Genomic DNA, 22,640 nt, shown 5'->3' on the forward strand with positions numbered 1-22,640 from the left:
GACGCTTTCACTTTTCGGAGTTTGACATTAAATAAAAATTCCGCCGCCGTCAAGCAGCATCCACCTTCGCGTGGCAGTCCACTTTCGGTTTCACACGAAACGTGAGCGCCCGTACGAGCCGTTTTTCCTTTCCTGATGCTATCTTTCTGGCGTTAAATAGGTCATATCATTTTTATCGAGATGCGTGGCGGAGTCTTCTAACGCGAGTCAAGTTTTCTAATGCGAGAACCGTCGGTATAGAGGTGTACTTTCGCACGAGACGCGATTGCGAATTCGCGAATTCAGTGGTCCAGCAGACTACGGTTCGAGCCGGCTCTGTATGCAACCGGAAGTCGCGCTTTACAAATTTCTCGTTGTATCATTGCCGGTCAGCCAGCCGCGGACGGATCCGTTGCGACGTTCTTCCTTCGTTGCAGTCCCCGCGAAGCAAGCTAATCCGTGTAATTTCGTATCCGAGCCTGCCCGTCTGGAAATTCACGCGATATCCTTGCAATCGATACGTCCTCGCGCGCGCATTATTAATGCCTCGACGAAAAATGTGACAGGAGAATGTTCCCCTCGACAGCCATTTGACCGACAAGCATTAGCGCAAGTCGGCGGTAATGGCAATTTAATTTTTTTTTATTCCACCACTAATTTCTTAAGGCTGCAAATTTATTAATCATAGTTTGCCTTACAAGCAGACCGCTTACGTCTCGTTATATGGAATTCACATAAAATAACGATTTATACAAATGAAGAAAACCTGGACGCCGATTGGACCTATTTGCCGAAGATTTTTAATATATTTATTACACAAACTTTAATTTGTGCAAAAACGTATTGTCTATAGCGTGGTCTATAATAGCATAACAGTCATCAAATATTTAAAGATAATAGTTGCTTTCCATTTACATCAAAACTCAGATAATTCTCACTTGTGATGTCATTCTGTCTTTATTATTCATTAATTCCCAAAAAGGATAGAACGACGTCACAAGTGAGAATTATCTGAGTTTTGATGTAAATGGAAAGCACCTAATGTCAACGATAACCGCTCGATCTTTACCTCGAAACATAAAATGCTACACATGTCACATATTGAAATATCAACTTCGAATACGGGCCACAACGCGAGTAGTTCAATTTTTGACAGAAAAAAAAAGAAAGATTCATAATTTTCTGTTATTTAATCAGGTTTACATTACGTCAGGTGCCGCAGCTGCAGTTGCGCAATGCTGGGGAAAGTGCAGGCCGTCTTGACCACCGTTATAGTCGCTACTTCTTGACCTGAAATAAAACTGTCGACTGCCGCGAAAACAATCGCAATTTGAATGTGCGCAACGATAAAAAGACGACGCGAGACGAAATATTGGACTGCACTAGTTTAGCAATAGAAAACAGACCCATTGTTATTCACGCATGTCGCGGTTCGATATTATATAGATTAGCGCGAAAAAGGACAATGTCGACGATTTAAAACTGACGAGAAAAAGCAAAAAAAAAGAATCGGCGTGCGATATTTAATCATCTTATGTCGCGGTTCGCAGATTTATTGCGAAGAATTGCTTTACGAAGAATTATATTCATGACTTTTCAGAGGACCTGGTCTTGAGGACAGGACGCGGAAGAATTTTTAATGCGTGCCAAAGTTCTACGCGTGATATCCGTGTATTATATATGTGTAAAGTAAATATGACAGGCTGGCTCGACGAAGAAATGTATATGCATAACGTTTATAAATTGGTCTCCATTTTATTCTTACTGTCCTTGGTGCCAAAATCGATATTAAATTATCAAACTAATTTACTTAGCAATGTAACTTAATATGAAAGACGACAAAAAATTCACGAAGCTTGCAGAAAGATAAGCAATTTTAACAAGTTCCTGCTTTTCTTTGTGCCTTCTGTTCATTGTATCTTTACCGTACATTTTTAATGATTCTTATACACTTATGCATTTGCATATATATTGAACATGGCCGAGAAACCATGATCACCTTCGTACGCGGGATATCCCGAGAAAAAGGAAAGGGTGAAAGACCGGCTATTTCAGACGGCGATCAAGGCCGTCGAAAGATCGTCTTGTTGTATCCTCGCGGATCGCCACATCATCTCGTGGTCACGCAATATTTCTTTCAGATCAACGACCCTCCACTACGCAGCATCAAGGAGCTATTAAAGACGAACGGATGAAGACGATCAAACGCATTCTGCGCGAATCTCACGGATAAAAAGTATTTCTATTACGAGACGATAAGATGACGAAGACAATGACGAGCGCCGATAAAACTGCTAGTCACCGAAAACACGCTGACGAAGCGTTAATGTAAATTAGAAAGAAGCGATATTCTTGCGACAAAATTTGTTGATTAAACAACATTGTCTCACATAAGTATTACTATTATATTATTACAAAAGAAAAATATACGACGCACACACAAAGAATAGTAAAAAAAAAAGAAGAATAACAAATGGATAAGAAGACATTCAAGTGGTACTTAATATTTTATGTCTGGCTAATATCGTGCGTTGTTAATCATTAATGGTAATATTAGGCATGGTCGGAGTTTATTAACAATTTAATGCCGCGTTCGATAAACAATGCGTCGATTCGCGCCGAGAAAATTGTTCCTCGCTTACTCCGACACGATGTTTCAACGTTCTGACAGATTTCACGACGCTGCTTTGTTATCCGGGCTATAACTGAGCCTGCGGGATATTACCCGCAAGCGTGCACAATCACAGGATTTAAGTGATTTCCACGGTCGTTAACCTCCCACCGCGTTTTCTCGCTCGCCGTTAAATGAACGAGGATAGAGAGAATTTTTCGCGCCGACGCGACGGGAAGAAAATTGAATTTCGTTCTATTCACTAATCTTACGTAAAATTCACTCAAAAATAATATTACAGACAATCAAGATCCGATCCTGACCGATTACGGCGCGGCGTTTTCCTTGTAATTTTATTGTGTATCACGTACGGTCGTATTTTCACTTATTCATCATTATTACGCGATATGTGGATTATCTTGATTACCTAATCCAACGTAATACATTTTACGTACATATGAAAGCAAAAGATTGATGTTTTTTTTTATTTTTAAGAATAAGCGCTTAGTAAGAAGAAAGAATTGAAAGTATAATTTTGTATCATATCAATGCTCGTACAGCATGCGCTTTATGCGTATGCTCCTCGCTAGGCATAAACGTCATATGCGACATCGGGAGAATCTTCAGTGTCTTATTATCGCCGATGACAATGGCATAGCAAGGTGTTTTACCGAATTAACTGCCGGAAGTGGCCAAGCCGTACGTGAATGGGCTCAGGAAGTCGGTGGACTTGTGCCCTTGCCGTTTGCAATTTGCTCGCTAATGCCGCGCACTAAACACTGGGATCACGCGTCGCTGAATTATTCGCCGAGGAGAACGCCAAAATTGGAAATTGCAGGGTAATAAGGAATTCCTGACCGCAAAAATAAGTTAACGAATAAACATGCGCATTAACGTTCACGCCGGCCAATTTACAATCATCGTACGTTCTGAAGACCGTTAATCGGCGATCGGACAAAAAAAATTGCAGGATGTATGTATACATGTTTTGACGGAGGAAAATTGAGAGCGGAAATTGAGCAAGCGGATAAAACGAATCGCGTTTTTATCCGCGAATTGCGAAGAAATAATCGTCATCAAGCAACGTTTCTCAAGCATGATACGAACTTCATAAAACAGTGAGTAAAAACGGAACAAGGGGCATCAAGAGAGATGGAAATAGCGAAGATAATAATATAAGAAATGACGGAAAACGAGAGAGAAAGAGAGAAAGGGGGAGGCACACACACACACACAAAATTATGTCAAGTATTACGAACGGAAATTGATGTAAGCCTGAGAAAAGGAAATTAATTCCAAGTCGGGATTGTAGGCACAGGCGCAGAAAGAGCGGAGAAAGCGATCTCGCGATGTCAAAACGGATCTCCGAATCGACGTGCGCCGAGGGAACGGCCTTTCGCGAGGGAACAGCAGGTGATGGGAAGAGGTAACTACAGCGTCTCTCGAGATGAGCGAAAGCGTTCGCAGATCGTCCGCTTCGCTCGGAGGCGGAATCGGCTCTACCGCACGATTGCGAATTGAACGGACAACATTAAACGGACAAGCAAAATCGCTGTAGCATCGAGAAACAAAGGGCCCGGATATAAAGTACTCAGATATATTTAAGTATTCTTTCTCTCAAGATTTTTTAAATAACTATCGGATTCAGATATACCGAAATAAAGTATTTTTCATGTCACTGGGCATGGAATTATTAATAATGAGCAGTAGTTGTTAATCTTTTGATTTCCATTTATGCAATTCGTTAATCTTTTAATGGTCCCGAATATTTCTAAAATAAAAAAGAATCTTTCGCGAAAAGCAAAGATCAAACTTATCCATATTTTTCACTCCAAGAGACAATGATAGCTCGCTTTATGTCAAATCTTTAATTCTTGCTCACCATATTTATCACGTTGGTTACTAATTAACGTAGTATCAAAGAAACTGAAAGGACGCTGCACCGTGATTAACAGGGAAAGACCCGATTACTCTGCTAATCGGCTGGAAAACCCGGATCGGAAGTCAGGGGAGAAAATCGGCGCTGAAAGCGTGGCGGTCAGGGAATCGGCGAAGCCGGGAGACAAGGACGAGGAGTGAACGCGAGGGAGCAACAGGTGGAAGGGAAGGCGAGCAAGAGTGCTCGGCGAGGGAAAGCATTAGACGGAAAGAGATCGTCCGGAGCACTCGACGAAGAGGGAGGTGCAAGCGCGACGGCGTTATTGAGTGTCGCGACCGGCCCGGGCCCGTGTCCATACTCGAGTCAGTCCTCAGTCTCGCGCCAGGACTCGAAAGTTGCGGAGGAGGTGGACGGCGATCGATCGATCGATCGGCTGGTTGTCCCTCGGCTGCCCATTCGCGCGCGACCAAATCAACTCATCCGGTCCCTGTCTTGGCTGGTCTCTTCGAGCGGCAGCAGTCGGAAGCCACCGACTTTTGTTTTCCACGCGGTGCTTTTTTGATGTTGAGTTCGGGTGTCAGTGTGTGAGCGAGATAACGTCACCCGGTGAACCACCCCACAGATGCTGCCGATCGCTCCTTCTTGCCCACGTCCCTCAACTGCGCCGGCCTGCGATCGGAATTACACGTGAGCTCGGCGGAATTTCGACGGGGACGGCAAGTGCTGGTGGAATTGCCGCGAAATTGCGACAGGTAGGGATGGGGTGCGAAATTGGTGTTCTAAAAAAAAGTATACGCTAGATATTGGAAAATGTGATAAATCTACCGTGTAAATCTGAAGTCTTTCAGACATTCCTGAGAACAGGCGTGTAAACTGACAAGACTGATGCGTACTTCGAAGCTAAAATAACGCTATTTTTTTCAGCTAGCATTTAATTTCAGTACCTTAAGTTTCGTAATTTATAAATCTCAACATATGTAATTAATCTTTACATATACTACCGGTTGGTTGTTTGATATGTCAGACAATTTGTCAAATAATTTATCAAGCGAGACAATATTATTTCGACAGAATTTTTGTCGTGATTTTGGAACCAGGATTTCGTCTTCGACAAGACGATTAATATAAAAAAATTATGAAATTAATCACGATTGAACTTTTGTGGTAAAAAAAAATTCAGTTGCTTATTAATTTATTATTGCTAAAACATAAGATCCGATAAGGAGTGTCATTTCTCATTCCGATGACGTGTCCATTAATCACGTAACAAGAACCAACAGAATTTTTGGTTTCGTGCGAAAGGCGAAAGTCCTAATTAGCATAAAATGCATAAGTGATATGAGAAACGTGTTTAACCAAACAGACAATTCGCATAGAAAAATACAACGGAACGTTTAAGATAAACGTTTAGAATGAATACCTCTCCATAAGGCTCTTCGCCTTCCGAGGATAGTCAGGCTTTACTTTCGCGGTATCTCGAATTTCTTAAACGATCCATTACGTCTGCTAATACGTACGTCACGCTCATCCTATCTTCGCATCAAGACGCTGACACAACGACCTGAAACATCTTTCAAGAAGGAATAGTTCCGACGGCGAGAAATTGCTTAAGAATCTAAAGGAAGTACAAAACGGAAAATTACACGTCCGATGCTCATACTCTTGCTGACTTTCGTGCTCCACGGAAGTCGCGACGGGTCAACGAAATTTCCTCGACTTCCATGTGACACACATATCCTTCATTTACTGTCTAAGTGAAATTCCCTCTAGATTGACTCAACTTTTCTGCACGGGACACAGTGAGAAAGTGGTAAATCGTGGGAAAATTCGTATTTTCGCTCCGACGCCATTGATCGACATTCCAACCCAAAATAATTGTAGCAAAATCGTTCGAGACGAAAAGAAGAAGACGATTATATTTAATGTGAAAAATTTGGAAAACTACAAAGGAAACGTAACTCTTGAAAGGAAACATCTCTATTAATGTAAAATTTCATTTTTCACACATTTCGCATTCAAAGTGTCAATCTTCTGTTCTCATCTTCAGAATTTATAATATACTAATAGCAGCGCATTGCTTTGCAAAGAATACATAATTATTCCCATTGCTATTCATATTCTCATGAAAATGAGACGTTAATTAGCATATTCAATTACCGTATCACCATATTATGTATATACGCAACACATATTAGTCCATCACTATTGAACTCGACTCGATTTGAATCCGAATAACGTTTTAAATTTCAAAATGGGGGACACGCATATACTACAACTTCATTAAATGCATACGAAATACGCGTTGAACACGTGTACAATGCAGCCGTTGTGAGGATTTGCGGAACATTCGCGTCGCGCGAGTCGGCCTCACGTAATACAAGACACACGCGAGTCGCGCTCTGACGATACCGGAACACACATCGCAGTGAAATCGAACGTAATGAGGCAGACGACCGTCTTCGAGCACATCTTCACACACGCATTAGCATTTCCAATCTCTGGGTTTCTAGGAAGGCCGATTTCCGACTGATCCTCGTGCGAAGCTCTTGGCTCGTTGCGCAGAGATTGACTCGCTGCAATGATATTTCTTTCTTTCTATGATTTTTCCAAAAAGTCAATGTGCAAAAATTAATTATTTTAAATTGTTTTAATTTTTTAAATCTTCGTAATTATTGAATTTTGAATTCTTTTAAATATTGTGTTAAATCCTTGAATAGCATAAAATATTTCTTTGCTTTTAAATTCTGACTTTTTGAGATATCACATTTTAGAAAGCACGCAAGTAAAACAATTACATCTTTAGAAAGATTTACAGATTTTAGAAAGTTAAAAATTTTCGAGAATCCGAAAACTGAAGAAAACTACGATCTTAAGATTTACAAATTTAAAAATTTAATGACATGATTCTTTAATGAAGCTCTAATGATCATTTAATAGTTATAATTCTCACGACAATTCTCTGTTATGTAAACGTTTTGAAGGAAAGCTTGAACCTTGTTAAATGCAACGACGCACTGAAGCGTTTTAATCGCCGGAAAATTTCTGACGGATTAATTAATCGGTTTCATTATCCGAAGATAGGCCGGCAAGTGCTATAATAATACGTCGCAAAGAAATTCCACGACGATATCGAGCCGCGATGTGAAAGACCGAGAGAAATATACTTTCTAGACGGCACCAGGAGGAAACTGCAAGTTACCCGCGGCAAGAGTATTGTTTCATCTCGCGCGATGTGCACAACTACGTAAGGTCAAACTAACATCTTCCTGTCGCGTAACTTTCATCCGACGTTTTCCGTAAAGGTTCATCACGATCCATGCACGAAAAAATGCGTAATCGCCTTTATCTTCGCGTACTTTGCCGTCGTAAACGAAATCTGATCTTCGTCGTGAAAGCTCGGACGCAGAAATTTACTGTACAAAAATCAAGTCCATTAAATTACATAATATTTAATACGTAACGCGTTAGAGGGATATTGAATAAATTACAGTATCACCCTGTGGCGGGGATAAGGACGAACTTTCATCAAATTTCGGTATCTCGAATCTCGACAGATTGATGCGGATAGTAATTGGAACGTCGTCGGTGCAGGTTGTGCAACGAACGCGGCGGGAGCGCGATCGGAAAAAGGTATGCTCCAATTTGCCGCGCTCGCGGCTAATGGCACGCGGATTGCGAAACGGTTCGAGAGATTAACTAGCGGGCGTTAATTCGTGCGAGATCGCGCGGATGAATGCGCGACGGCGCGCGGCAGCGCTGTCAGAAAACGGCTTACGAACGAGAGACGAAACGAAACGAGACGGAACGGAACGCTCGCTCGCTAACGCGCGGTTCGCACGCTTTCTCGTAAAAAAAAACCCCCCGAGGATTACCCAAGTCCTTCGCTTCCTCATTTTACTGCGCGCTTTTCCGTACACATATACGCGTACCGTTTTCGTTTATGAAATATGGAAAACCTCTTCGTAACGACGGATTCGCGTGCGGGATGAGCGAAATTTCATCAATGCGGAAAAAATTGCGTTTTACACATATAATCTTGTCTCTTTTCTTGATACTGTCTCGTGTTTTCCTATTATTAGTTGCGTATTAATTATCTAAGTTTCTTCTATTAAAAATTAAATATTCAAATATAATTTCTTTTATTATAAATTAATAATGGAAAACGAAAGGATCGCCGGATACCTAAAACGGGGAAAATCTCCGGTCAGACCGTCTGAGTGTTTGAGAGAAAGCTAGTCATCTCTCAAGAAAAGGAAACGTTCGATTGATGAGATTAGACGAGTGTTAAAGTACAAGACGAAATTCTAAGAGGAAGAAGAAGAAAAATTAAATAATAAAAACTAAGCATGACGACATATACTTATCGTTATTGAGAGTATCAAAAACTTTTTAAACTATGTGAAACGTGTTATTCAGTCCGTGCACCAATTATTAGTAATGATAGGTGATATTATGTCATCAGTGATAGAGAATGATAATTATTGACGTGGACTTTACACATGATACATTTATTGAACGGCCGCGCTTGCCTTTTTGCGTAATTTAATTATCATCTGTGGAAATCGCAAATTCTTATTTACAAATGTGTTATACACCATGATTACAGATTGGAAATTATGCAGATTCGATAATTGATTGACAATCACTTGTCAACGCGTCATCAATAAACAGAATTAATTTAAATTTTTTTAGTCGCGTAAATTTGTGATTAAATTGTATTATTATTTTTACTATTATACTATTGTTAATACAATTTTTCTAAAATTATTTTTACAATTATGTCTTATCAATTAATTTCTGATGTTAATGCGATAATTATTGACGATTACGCTTCGTGCTATGAAAAAATTAAAATGAATGAAACATTAACTGACAACGAGTAAAGCTTTGTACGCTAAAACATAATTTAAATCTTTGGAAAAAAAAAGGTATAGTGTCATCGTATGTGTATGTTCCGAGAAATTACGCATGTAGCTATTTGTAAGGGTAATACAAGTGTTTTTAATTTGCTGACTTGCTCGATAAAACGTCATTGACGTAACTATACACTTATAATGGCGCTCGGATAACTTTGAATTGAATAGACATTTACAAGTAAAGTTTTTTATTGCACTGACGCATCTTCGATCTCCATATGAATTAATTGAACACACTTTGCACGATTCTTTACACATGTTTAACGTGTACTTTTAATTCTCCTGAAATCTGATCCTATTCACGAAAAGTAAATCCCGACGATCTTACAAGATTTTAGAGAATGTTATTAGATTTCGCTCGTTTGTCACTAACAATCAACAAAGCAATCAGATGACATTAACGCTTTGCCATGCAGGCTAGATCCCGCGTTCAGATTCACCGAGAATCGCGTGAGCCTCGGAAAAACACCGCGGTTCAAAGTACAAGATTGCCAAGTTTCCCAAGTATCGCGGAGCCTTGTAATAGGCGTGATCCCCAGAAGGGGTTACGGAATAGCGCGATTAAAATCGACGGTGACAAAAAAACGCCGGCGATAAAAAGAAGCTCATGCGATTGTATTCTATCGTCGTGAGCGCATCGTGAAAACGCACGTGTTGCGCAACGGAAATCGCAAGGACTTGGTTATTGAGATTCAATAAATACACACGCTTGAAATTGAACGACGTATCGCTTGTCTCTGCTCGCTCGATATGGAAAATTTTGACAGCGAGAGAAAAGCCGTAGCCGCTATAAATTAATAAAAATGAGCGTATGTAACGTATCTTTCTGGTAGCATCGCAGCCGTCGCAGGTGTATTGCAGAAACATCCGCAGCGGCGCCGGCCGATCGCGGAAGATAATCGCGGACGTGAACGGTGCCTTCGGCTTTTCAATTCGCGTTACGCAAGGAAGTCATCGTCGTCGTCACTGTCGTCGCTGTCAGCGAGAAGAAGAACAACGGAATCGCGACAGGACGAAGAAGAAATCGACCCGGCGAAGGTCGAGTGCCGCATCGCGACACTTGTCATTGGAGTCACGCGCAAAAAAAATCCGCGTGGCCAGCAACGGACGCGATATCGCGATCGCGTTGGGAAATGTGCCAAGGTCAGTCACGGATGTCGATTTTATAGCGAAAGTGGTGCAACGACTGTCTGTTGCGCGGATTGCCGGTTGTGTTGAAGCGTTCTCCAAACTCTCCGTCGGATCCCCTCCGATTCCTTCGCCGGGGCGAGACCAACAACGCCGCGCAAAACGTCGCGCTTACGTAAGAGCGCAACGCGCGCACACCGATTGTATCTAACGTAAACATATCGTAATAAGGGAGAATACCGTCGAAATTGTCGCTACGAACGAGACTTTGCGGGCTTTGTGGACTTGTCGAATATCTAGATGGTGTCTCGCCGAAGTAATCCGCAAAAGTAGCGATTTTTAAATAGATTTCTTCGACAATATATATTGTTATCGCTATATTTGTATATTGACGCTGCACATTTTGGGCAAATATTTTATAACGCATTTTTAACAAATTTGCCTTATGAAGGAATTATTTGTCGACGTTTAAGATCTCTTCCGCGGCCGAAAGTTGCGTGGATTATTTAAGTGTGTGATCCGGTTGTCCACCGTTTCTGACATCATAAATCAAGAGTGGCGTCAACGACTTATGTCACTGTATACCCGTAAAATTTCATCTGAATTGAATGTAGGTCGTTGATTCATTTCCTCGTGAGATATATCTTCCTATAAAAACGGATTATATGGTCGTCAAATAAGCAGCTCTCACGTTGAAAAATAAGCCATCGTTACGTTATAATTACATAAGCGTCGTGAATGCCCATATGGTGGAGTTATAAAATCTACTTAGAGAAAAAGCCATCGCTTGCGCGCCGAACTGTTTTGTTCGACGAATGTCTTAAGGAACGCTAATGGTAATTATGCAATAATTACCTGCAAAAACGTTATAAATCTTTTAATACGATATTACATACTGTCCATATAATCGTGAAGAGTTTATTAAACTTAAGAGCTCAATAAAGGCATCGTAAGTGACGCGTTATCTGCTAATTAGTTATCACCCGAGTTAGTTAACTCAACATAGACGTGCACTCAAAGCAATATAATGATTATTATGCTAACGATTGTTACTTTTAGATATTATCCAATGTAGCTTAATTCGTCTTTGTCATAATGTAAATAATAAAGCAACGGATATTCCATTATTAAACTATTTACTAAATTCTAATGTTCAATTTGCACATCATAAAGTTCGTCGATCACGAAACGCCGACGTTTGCAAAATTTCGGACTCGGTACGAGTTGAATACCTGTTGCAAGGCTCCCAAGGTCATCTCATGTGGGGCTAAGCACATAATTAAAATCATCGCACGTGTCTTCATACGTGGGACGTAACGGAATTGCTGACGCACACACTCGAACGAACGAGCTATATGTCTTTTAATTATGCTGACACTTTGATATATGTTATAAATTTGAATAAAAATTTTTTCGTCTCAATTTCGTAACTCTTTCCAAAATCTCCATGATGATACAGTAGGTACTGAAAAGAAGGAGAGGGCGATAAGAAAGCTAGCCGCGAGTTCAAGTGAGTATTTTTGTCGGAGTCGAATGTGTGCCGAGCAAGGGTCTCGATCTAAATCGAGCAGAATTAATTAGCCCTTTCATCTACGTAATGCATATTAAAATTGGAAACAGTGAATTACAGCGCGCGACAAATAGGTGCGCCGGTGAAAAACGTCAGTGCGTCACAATGCACTTTCAAAGTAATTGTTTTAATTGAAAGTAATTGCAACGCTGCATGTAGACATCGGAATTTTAATTGAGTCCATTTTCGCAAAGAACCATTTCAATGGATCGTTTTTATTCGATCGCTCGATAATTTACAAGATTTATAAGCTGCGTAAGAAGGATTTCTATAAAAAGTATAATCAATTTCAAATTTATTTATTATCACTATCACTGAAACGATATATTTATAATATCATGCAGTTTATTTATCGACGAGGAATTATTCTAATCGAGTGTTCTTCTGGTGACGGTAGAGATCTAGGAAAGAGATATTCAAGATACGCCGTTGTGAAGATAACGCGCGAGGAGAAAGCTTCCCGCAGCTCTTCCTATTTAAGAAACTAAGTAAAATCTATCGTGTGTACACACGGGAAAAGCGGCGGAGAATGATTTTTGCATTTGGTCGCCGTGTTGGATTCGTGTTTCGACCATGGCCCAGAAAACAAAGAGGCTGATCTTTCCACACGCGCGTCCTCGCGCCATGTCTTCGCGCGGAATGTCGCATTGTGCAACGCGCCTGCACTTCGATTTTCGAATACTAAGCGTCATTTCGTCGTACGGTGTCCCATTGACATTAGCAAATCTGTATAACTGCGTTAGCGAATGTCTCCACGTGTGACGCGTGATCCGCGCGCGGGCGTGAGCAGCGAGATATTGCCTGACGAACAGCGAGCCTTAACTACTTAATACGATGACGTCAATTGACGTATGGATATAGCAGCTAGCAGCACGCGGATATCTTACAGATCACCGGCCCAGGTTGCATTTTCAGCTTATCGTTATTGTAATGACCGTCATAAAATTTTATCTGCTGCCATCCTTTTTTCGGCTCGAACGGACAATGGGAAGTGTTGCCTAAAGCTCGCGTCGACTCACCAATTACAGACTGTAAAACGCTATTAATTCATTTACAGCGTTATAATAATCAGCCGGCGTTTGAAACTTGAAAGGGAGAAGAAATGGTTCGAGAGGAATTATTCGAGGGGAAAGAAAAAATTGATAAGGAGAGTTCGAATAGAATAACGCATTGAGGGGTATAACCCTGATGAATGAGGGCCGGCTTAAGCATTCGTAATGCCGTATTTACATAATCGATCGTCGTATCTACGACCGGCGTATAGGTTTCAGTATCATTTCGCGAACGGCGAGCCGTGCACCCGGTTTACCTCGCCATTCATTACGGCGCGGCGCGCTGCGCGCGTAATACGGCCTGTACTTAACGAGATCGTAATCACGGTGTGTCGCGGGCTCACGGCGCGATCAATCATAACGCTAATTATACGTGTCCCTGTGGAATAAACCGCGTTGATGACGATGTAGGATTAATCAGATCACGGAAAGTTCGCGGTTACCGCGGAATTCGCCGTAACGCGGTTACGCGTTTTACGCTAAACGGCAGGCACTCTTCTCGTCTCGTTACGAACGATCTCTCTCTCTCTCTCTCTATGTGTGTGACTAATGGGGAAATTATGCACGTCAATTAGAGACGCGCGCACGATGAATCCCTCGTCACTAGTGCGTCACGCACGAGCACGTCTTTGACACGACTGAAATTTGCGCTTTAAATGCAACCGGTAATGTATTGACTGGAGATTACGCTTCTGGGTGATCGGTGCCATTTATTGAATGCTTATTCATGAGACATGATAATTATTTGACTGACGCAACTTTCGATAATAAGAAGAGAGATTTATTACATTTATATGTCATATTGTTGTATATATTTATTATTTATATTTTATATAGAATTTGCATACATTTTTTAAGCTTTTCTGTTTTTGCTCGGCTCGCACAAAAATGGCAAGGAAATAAATATGAACTTCTTATTAATGTGGAAACTGGTTAAATAAGATTGTTATATAATTTCTTAATGATATTTCTGAATAATTCAATGTTTTACCTCGTGTATACATGGGCCGAAACATTACTGAAAACCAGTTCATTTACGTAATGAAAATTCCACAAGTTTAATCGCCAAACCATCGATTAAACGCTTAAAAACTGCGAGATGATGAGATGTATTAAACAATGTATTACTTGACGTCAACGATGTTTCCACAACGCCTGACACATTTCCATTTTCCAGGAATAAATCGATATCTGTCAATTAGTTGAGCTACGCGTAAACTGTCGACTAATGAAAAAAAAAATCCATAAAGAAATATTTAGACGAACTTTGTATCGTTCCCAAGTTGCAAGCGCCTTAACAATAATTATATACGAAAAAATTGTATGCCATGACTAAGTTATTCGTTCACACGAATTCGCCGCATCGCATATAAGATTCGTATACTTTTATACGATACACTTTTATCGTTGGTGACACTAATGAAAACACAATTCATACTTATTCAAAGAAGTCACGATCCGTCACGTTATCCCCCACTGGGGAGGACCGTCGGATGAATAAGCGGTCTTTACGCGACCGTGACCATATCGTTTTATGCTTATGCAGTATTGAGTACCGGCGGCGACGGTGAACCCCGACATCGGTGCCATTAAGTACGCAAGAGTACGCAATTGTCCTGTCTACGATACGTGCAATTCTCGCGGTCAACCTTCGCTGTCACTTCAGTATGACGATTCACACGTGCAAGTTTACCCGAGAATAACAATATACGGTTTGTAGTTGCTGTTAAAGCGCTCGCAAAGTTGTAACGTACGAGTAAAACAGGTTTCCCAGGCATTTCTTCAATGTTATACTAATATTATGTCGCGACGAGGAATGTTTTCCCGTACGAGTTGCAAATATGATTTTAATAGTTCATAATTTATTTCAATTTTTTTTATATTTTGTCGCAAGAAACGTGATTAGACAGTTACTTTCATATTTACATAAATTTTAAAAGATATAATTATTGCTTATAATTATTGCTTGTTGATTTTGTTTGCGTCGACTATTTGCTGGATTCTACGACCAATTTCGATGTAATGGCTCAATAAATATAAGGAAGAAATGCGCGGATCGATGAAGATGTAGGGTCTAAATGAGAATATACGTAACCTTGGTAAATCGAGCGATCGATTGGCCAAGCGCCGAGGTTTACTGTATTCTGAGGCACATATTTCATTAACAATCGAACAAAACTGATGTCTATCTTTTCTCTCTCTTTCTCAACTCGGAAACTTATTGCATTGAATCATAGATAAAATCTTCCATATTATCACAAAGAAATGTGCCACTATATCTTCATCTTATATAAACTGTAACCGTAAATTAGAAGGAGGTGAGGGGAGCATAAATTATGTTATACAATAAGTTGTAATAACATACGTTTCGGTCTTGGGTTTAGACTCTCTAGAATAATAAAAATTAAAAAATGCACTTACAATTGATCTCGAACGGGAGTCATCGCGCTATATTGTCCAGCGCAAGTATCGACGCCCCTAAAAAAATGACTGGCGCCTTATAAAAGTAAAAGTCAAATAAGTGGTTGACACAATTAATGGGTAAAAGAACTCTTAAAACAAAAGTAAAACTTTTATATCATAGCAGTCTCTCAATAATTATTGGCAAGATATTAAACAAAGAGAAATATTAAACGCAACATTTTTGAAATGTTTCATATATTAAACGGTAAATTAATGGTATTAATCTACAAGAAGATACAGTAGATCACAGCAAAAAATATTCGCCAATTATTGAGACTTTCATATTTATGATTTTGTTCTCTATCCTGTTTTTAAAATCTCATTAACATAATTTGCTTCTCTTTGCGATGTCTACATAATATATATAGGTCACAGAGAGTTACCCGCTTATTACAACAAACTCTATTAGTCGGTTAAAATGCTCTGTGTTCACTAAATATCGGGGCCAAATGGACCTTACAAATTGGCTGCTAGGTATGGAAGTTTTACTTTTGTTTCAAGAGTTTTTTTATCCATTATAATCGTGCCAGCCACTTATTTCACTTTTACTTTTATAAGGCACCAGTCAACTTCGAAGGGTTCGGCGTCGACACACTGAACAATACCACGATGTCTCCCGTTTAAGAAACTGAATTTCTTTACTTTTATTACTCTACATTGAAGAGGATCCCAAGACCAAAATTGTTATTGGAACTTATTGTAGTCAATATGTAATTTACGCTCGCTTCATCACCAGCGTTTGCTCTCAATTGCCTTTTTAAGTATGTATGTGCATATATTGTGTATATTATACACAAGTATTAATGATTAAGATTAGAACTGAGCACAACGGTTGGTGTGTCAATCTCAGATCCAATTACGTTCATATCAACGGAGATACGCTTTTCCTCTCTCCCAGGCCAAACACAACCATGGGACGCAAACGGGATGTCAAATCGTGCCCGCCCACGACCAGAGTCCGACCTAAATTCGTATCACGGATACCGATACGATTTGATAACCGGTAAATAATTATGTCGATTGTATTAACCTTCGTACGTATATCCCATTAAAAGTTATTTAATACAAAAACTAAAAACGTTCTTTGAAAAATCACCTGTTAAACTATTAAACAATTGTATATTTATTATTTTTATCTGACGCGAGAGTTATATTATTCTGCATTCTCTGCGTTATATTTCAATGTTGCAATTGGATAATGAAGCGAATGAATATTGCAAAAAAATTGAGCTATTTATCGAATTTATTAAGGGAGTATGAAGGTTAATAGCATTAGAATGATTATTCGCAACGGCGATGTATAGCTTTCTTCTTCCGCAGACGCGAGACGATTACGCGACGCAAACAGCGCGACAAGTTGTCCACAACGTGGCAATTACCTAAGATCGAGCTCACGCGGCGAGTGCACTCCGATCGGTAAAGGATCCTTGTCCTACTCGCAATTTCTTAGCGATGGCTTCAAATGAGAATTCTCTTTCGCTTCTATTTGTAGAAGGTGCTCGCTGTCATTCTTGAGATAAACAATCGAGTCATCTTCGAAATTACATAAGATATTAACATAATAACTATTATTATATATTAAGTTTGTTAGCTGTTATTTTGAAGTCCACTTAAAAAAAATTATTAAACTAAAAAAAAGATTTATTAGCAAAATATTTTAATTGAATTACATGTTTATATGTACAAGGCTATATTTTATATTCTTTTATAAATAATTTCCAACAGTAATGTGTGCGAGTACAACTTTCGGATGGAAAGCGTTGGAATTAGTAATACATTTCCACACACCCTATTAATTCAACTAAAATGAAATCGGAGAATGAATCCATCGCTAATCGTGATGTGATGTAATGTGTGACGTAATAATCGTGGTGTAACAATCATGTGTGATGTACACGGTTATATTTTCTCCGTCTGACAGGCGGTATTAATATATTTTATATCTAGACTAACAAGAAAAGCTAGACGGCATGCGGCTCGAGTCGGTGATATGTCATCAGGCTCCGTGTCGGCCATCGAAATCACGTCGCAGGAGCAAGTTGATCAACAAAGGTTATCTTTAAATTCACAATCTTAACTGGATCTTTCTTATCCGTTATCCACATATGTGCACTAGATGTTGCAATCCCCATAAACTTCGTTTATCTGTATAACAAACGAGTTCCACGAGCGCACTAATCGTTATGTCGAGATATTTCTGCAATGCTAATGTTGTTTGCACACCGCAAAAATTTCTTATATTTCATTTCCGGCGTTTGCTCGATTATGATTGAGTGTCACAATCAATATGCAGGTGTCAAAAGGTGTGCCAGCACACATATTTCTCGAAACCCATCGGCCTCTCGCAACGCCATGTTTTACGGCTGCAGCGGCATTTCTTACCAACGCACGCACGCACGCACGCACGCATCACGTCGAGCAGGCAGACAATTGTGCAAATTCACCCGATTGCAGGTCGCGTACAATTCTTCTTTTTATGATTTCACGTGCCATGTACCTGTTCCGAGATTCACATTCTGTGTGCGCATGCATTTCAAATCTGCAAATGTTCTATCTGTCTTGCGCGACACATAAAATCACGCAAAATGGAACTACGTTGTCGTGAATTCTAGATCGTCCAAGGCGGCCCTTAATCGGAACATGCACGATCGTCGTTTCGTAGAGATCGCGTGCGATCGGCAATCGCATTATTAGCGTATCCGGAAGCGTTTTCGTCTTCGTGTGTTCTTTCCTACGACGCGACGATCGACGCGGCGACGTTGCCGCAAAAATTGCGCAATGGCCACAGTCCGGCCTTTTCCTTTTCTTTCTCGTAATGCGCATTCTGCGTGTCCGGTATTGTAACCTGTTTGCCGCAATGCATCACGATAGATTCGCAAGATCCTCGCAAAAACGTTATTATTGTCGCTGTGTGTCGATCTAAAATTCTAAATAGATGACGGATGAACCCAGTCGTTCGCTCGCAGCGATGTATTTCCTCAAGCGATACCGGCAATTTATCTGCAATTATTAGATGCACTCATAACAACAAATTAAATTTTATCTGTAGTAAAGTCAAATACGCGAAAAATTTTATATTACATTATAATTGTACACAATTTTTACTATATTTATTCGTATAATATTTTTATTATATTATATTATGTTATATTATAATCGTATAAAATTATATATTATTTTAAATTATATTAATATTTCATTACAATGGCTGTACTATTTTATTTAATCCATTGCTGTTTTTATTTTAAATTCAAATGTTATACTATTCTATTGTATAATGTATTTATACGAAACGTAATACACTTGAATTACGAAACAGTGTTCCTGCTGCATCAATAATTAATATCTTATTAAGTTGAATAATTTCTTTCAGCAACACAGTCAAGGAAGCTAAAAGCAAATTGTGATTACGAATGTTACACGCCGATGAAGTCACAAATCGCTGTGCACAGTTAACGTTGATTATATGACGTCGAAACGTTACAGCGTGCTTTAATTAATTTCAATAGGTTTCGTGCATTTCGTCAATCGTTAATTTTCTTACGTATTTTTCGTATTGTACAATCGAATTACTTAACAACGACATAATAGAAATAATGAATCGCTTCTCTCCCTTCATTATGTCCGCAAACGTCAGTCACTTATGAAATAATTGTCCGCTGCAGCAGAGAGGTAGATTAATCATTAGCGCAGGTCAACATAGGCGTTGGGATGGTTACCTTGAAGGTAGGATCAAGTAATCGATTAACCTGATGAGACTGTAATTAGAACGGTCAATATGTTATTTTAATCAACGTGTAGCGTAAGACCGATCGGGAAATCAATGACAATAAACGGAATTGATTTTGATAATAATTGATCTTGATAATTTTTTATTCTAACGATCGTTTTATGTTTTATCACAACAGCGGACAATTAATGATAAATTTTGCAATACTTTCTACATTTTAATTCAATGCTAATCCTCTTAGAACTTACAGCCCAGGTTCGAGTCGTGACGTAATATCCCATGCTGTCCACAACGCGCGAAGTTCTTCGCGCGCGGCTGCGGCGCGGCCGCGCGCATGCACTTTATGCGATTTTTGCGATGCAGACGCGCGATACAGTTTTTGCACGGTTCGAGACGGCATACATGCCGACGGCAGCAACTCGCCGGGTAATTACACACGGTAAAACGTTGCTAAATCATTCCCCTTCACGTGCGCAATGCGTGGTAATCCAACGAATAAATATGCGTGAAAACTTCAGAAAATCGCGCGTGTTGCAACGATATTCGCGGTGTCTGTATATACATATATATGTATATAAAGCCTATCATCTCTTTATTTATTAAATATAAGTATAAATACACAAATTATGCGCATGTATAAATGAAAAATAATCGCGATTATAATGATTTGATTCAGTGTTATTTTAACATGTAGCTGATTAACCCTAGAAGGACTTTTCCGAGTCTGAGAGACCCGGCCAAATTTTCGAGGGACTGGCATCGCGGGGCTATTGACATTATGAAGATGGCTCTGCGGCGTAAAAAAAACTTTGGTCCTTCCCCTATTATTTGCCGCTAGGCAGATCTTCAGTTGTCGCTCATTGTCAGTTGCGGAACAGTGCGAATGTAAAAAGAGTATTGGGTCTCTGAGACCCAAGTGTGCACGATTCGGTTGAAATTCGAAAGTAAATTATACATGCCTCTTTTTTTGCTAGTTTGGTACTAAATAAGTAGTATTGAATAAATATTAACGTTTTTGTTATAGTCTTTCGATATTAACACTTATTTATTGGTTTATAAGTATGACTTTGATATTAATGTTTTATAGAATGTGTATAATACATACACACACACACACACACACACACACACACACACACACACACACACACAGCTAGGTAAATCTTGTTTAGTCATGTTTTTTTATCGTTTCTAGTTTAATTTTTTAAGAAATTATGCGAAAACATTTACTTTTAAGAAAAAAGAGCCCTCGAAAATCGGCTTACTTGACCTCTGGAGATTTTGTTGATAACGATCAAAATCGCTCTATTTTTTTTCCTTAAGATTTAACATCTCTTTCAGAATCCGCAAGAGAAATTGAATTCTACCGGATAGTTTCAAAGTTATGAATTTAAAAGAAAAGTGCAAAATTTGCGTTTTTTTTTCCTCAGCAAAAAGGAGGCAGAATCCTTATGGGAAATGGCTTTCGGTTAATTTTTCTGAAAATTTAATATGTGGTAGTTCTCAACACGTAGAACAAAAGTGTCAATAGGCCCAAAGTCCGATGACGAGTAGTTTTCGAGATACAGCACCCCAAAGTTGGACTTTTCATACCCATTTGGTACAGTAATACCCATTAATTGGATCATTAGCATTGCCTCGTATGTATACGGTCGTCGGACCGGTCGTCGCACGAGCCCGGTTTGCCGTACGGCGCCACAGCCCGTCGTCAGAATCTCATCGCTACGACGGCACGGCGTCTAACGGTCGAACATGAGTTTTGCGAGGTCGAGACTCGGAATCGTCTGTAGACGACTTAGGGCCTCGATAACATCGGCTTGAAAACGTATACTTACGAGTTTATATACCCGCGATTCCTTATTTCAGTACTAATACATTGTTATACTGTCAATTGTTCAACCCTTCTGCTCATAGTCAAGATATTTTTCTTGAGAGAAGAAACACACACAAGAAACACACACACACACACACACACATACCTGTACACCCACCTTAATCGTAAGCAGCATCGTACATCGACATCGACTGCACCCGCACTACGCTGCAATAAGGTATGCAAATCCAACTTTGGGGTGCTGTATTTCGAAAACTACTAGTCATCGGACTTTGGGCCTATTGACACTTTTGTTCTACGTGGTGAGAACTACCACATATCAAATTTTCAGAAAAATTAACCGCACGGAGATTTCGCTTTTACAAATGTATTCTTAACAGTCTCCTCTTCAATTTAAAAAAAAAAACAACATCCAAATAGACGTAGTTTTGCGAAAATTACAACATTCGAAAGTTGGCCGGGTCTCACAGACCCAGTGTGTACGATCATATGGCAAAAAATATGTGTGTACTTCTAAGGTTAATTACACTATTGACTCAGTATTATTTTAACATATATAGCTGATTTAATACACTATTGATATGTTGAAAATACACTGTTAAATATTAAAGGATGAAATTTAATTCAATATCTTGAGTTAAATAACATTTTGTTATTTTTAACTACCATGTATGTCGAAATTTATTATTTTAACAAAACAGTATTATTTTAATTCCATTGGTTTAATTAAATTAACATTGTTTTAGTTAAAACAATGACATATTTTGAGTAGGAGCAGTGGCGACTTACAGGAAGGATTAAAAACTCAAATATAACTCAAATTGAACATAAATTGACACTACGAATTCAACAGTGTAATTATACGTTTCCTCTATCACAATTAATATTTTTTCGTTTAATACTTTAATAGGTAGTACGTTTGAAATTTTCTTTGATTACTCCGAAGATAACGATCTATTCAGAACATTTGCTCGGCGATCGATTTCGTCGGGCTAATTCAACTTGGTGCATTTAAATTTGCGCAACAAATAGTAATGGTAAAACGTAGTAAGACAACGCCACTTCCAATTAAATGCGTCTCGAAAAAAGGGAGAGGTCTGTCGACATCTTTTAATGGGAAAGGGAAACGCTTTCCCGGACGAGGTATAATTAAAGCGAGGTATCTTTTATATCGAAGGCGTACAAATTTCGAGCTCGTGAGTAAAATGTGCGGATTCGGGCTTTCCTTTCGAATTCCCGTTCGAGAAAGGGAAATCGCGGGACCCGGGCTCGTCGAAGCGGCCACGGCGCGCGGCGCCCGCGAAACGGGAGCGCGAGAATACACGCTCGCGCGCGGCATTATATCCGCGCGCGCGTGCCGTGCTGCATCGCATACGCGTTACGTATTCCGCATCCCCGACAGCGCACACACCTGTATGTACGTTAAACCACGACGCGTTACACACACACACACACACACACACACACACGAGTGTGTG

The 22,640-nt window shown here is 39.6% G+C and overlaps 1 protein-coding gene across 2 annotated transcripts in view; it reads left to right on the top strand.

Annotated features, from left to right (window-relative positions):
* Snu (ABC-type transporter snustorr) overlaps positions 1–22,640 on the top strand; it is a 52,947-nt gene that overhangs the window by 13,005 nt on the left and 17,302 nt on the right. Inside the window, exon 1 of one of the 2 annotated variants that reach the window (XM_071717122.1) lies at positions 4,833–5,221. The exons of the other annotated variant lie outside the window; for it this stretch is intronic. The gene's annotated coding sequence lies outside the window, so the exon portion shown is untranslated. Of the gene's footprint in view, positions 1–4,832; positions 5,222–22,640 lie in introns of those variants that run through there. 2 annotated transcript variants of the gene reach the window in all.

Source organism: Temnothorax nylanderi, unplaced genomic scaffold (assembly GCF_030848795.1).
Source record: "Temnothorax nylanderi isolate EJ_2023f unplaced genomic scaffold, tnyl_v1.0 TNYL_tig0203_pilon, whole genome shotgun sequence".
NCBI classification, from domain to species: domain Eukaryota; kingdom Metazoa; phylum Arthropoda; class Insecta; order Hymenoptera; family Formicidae; genus Temnothorax; species Temnothorax nylanderi.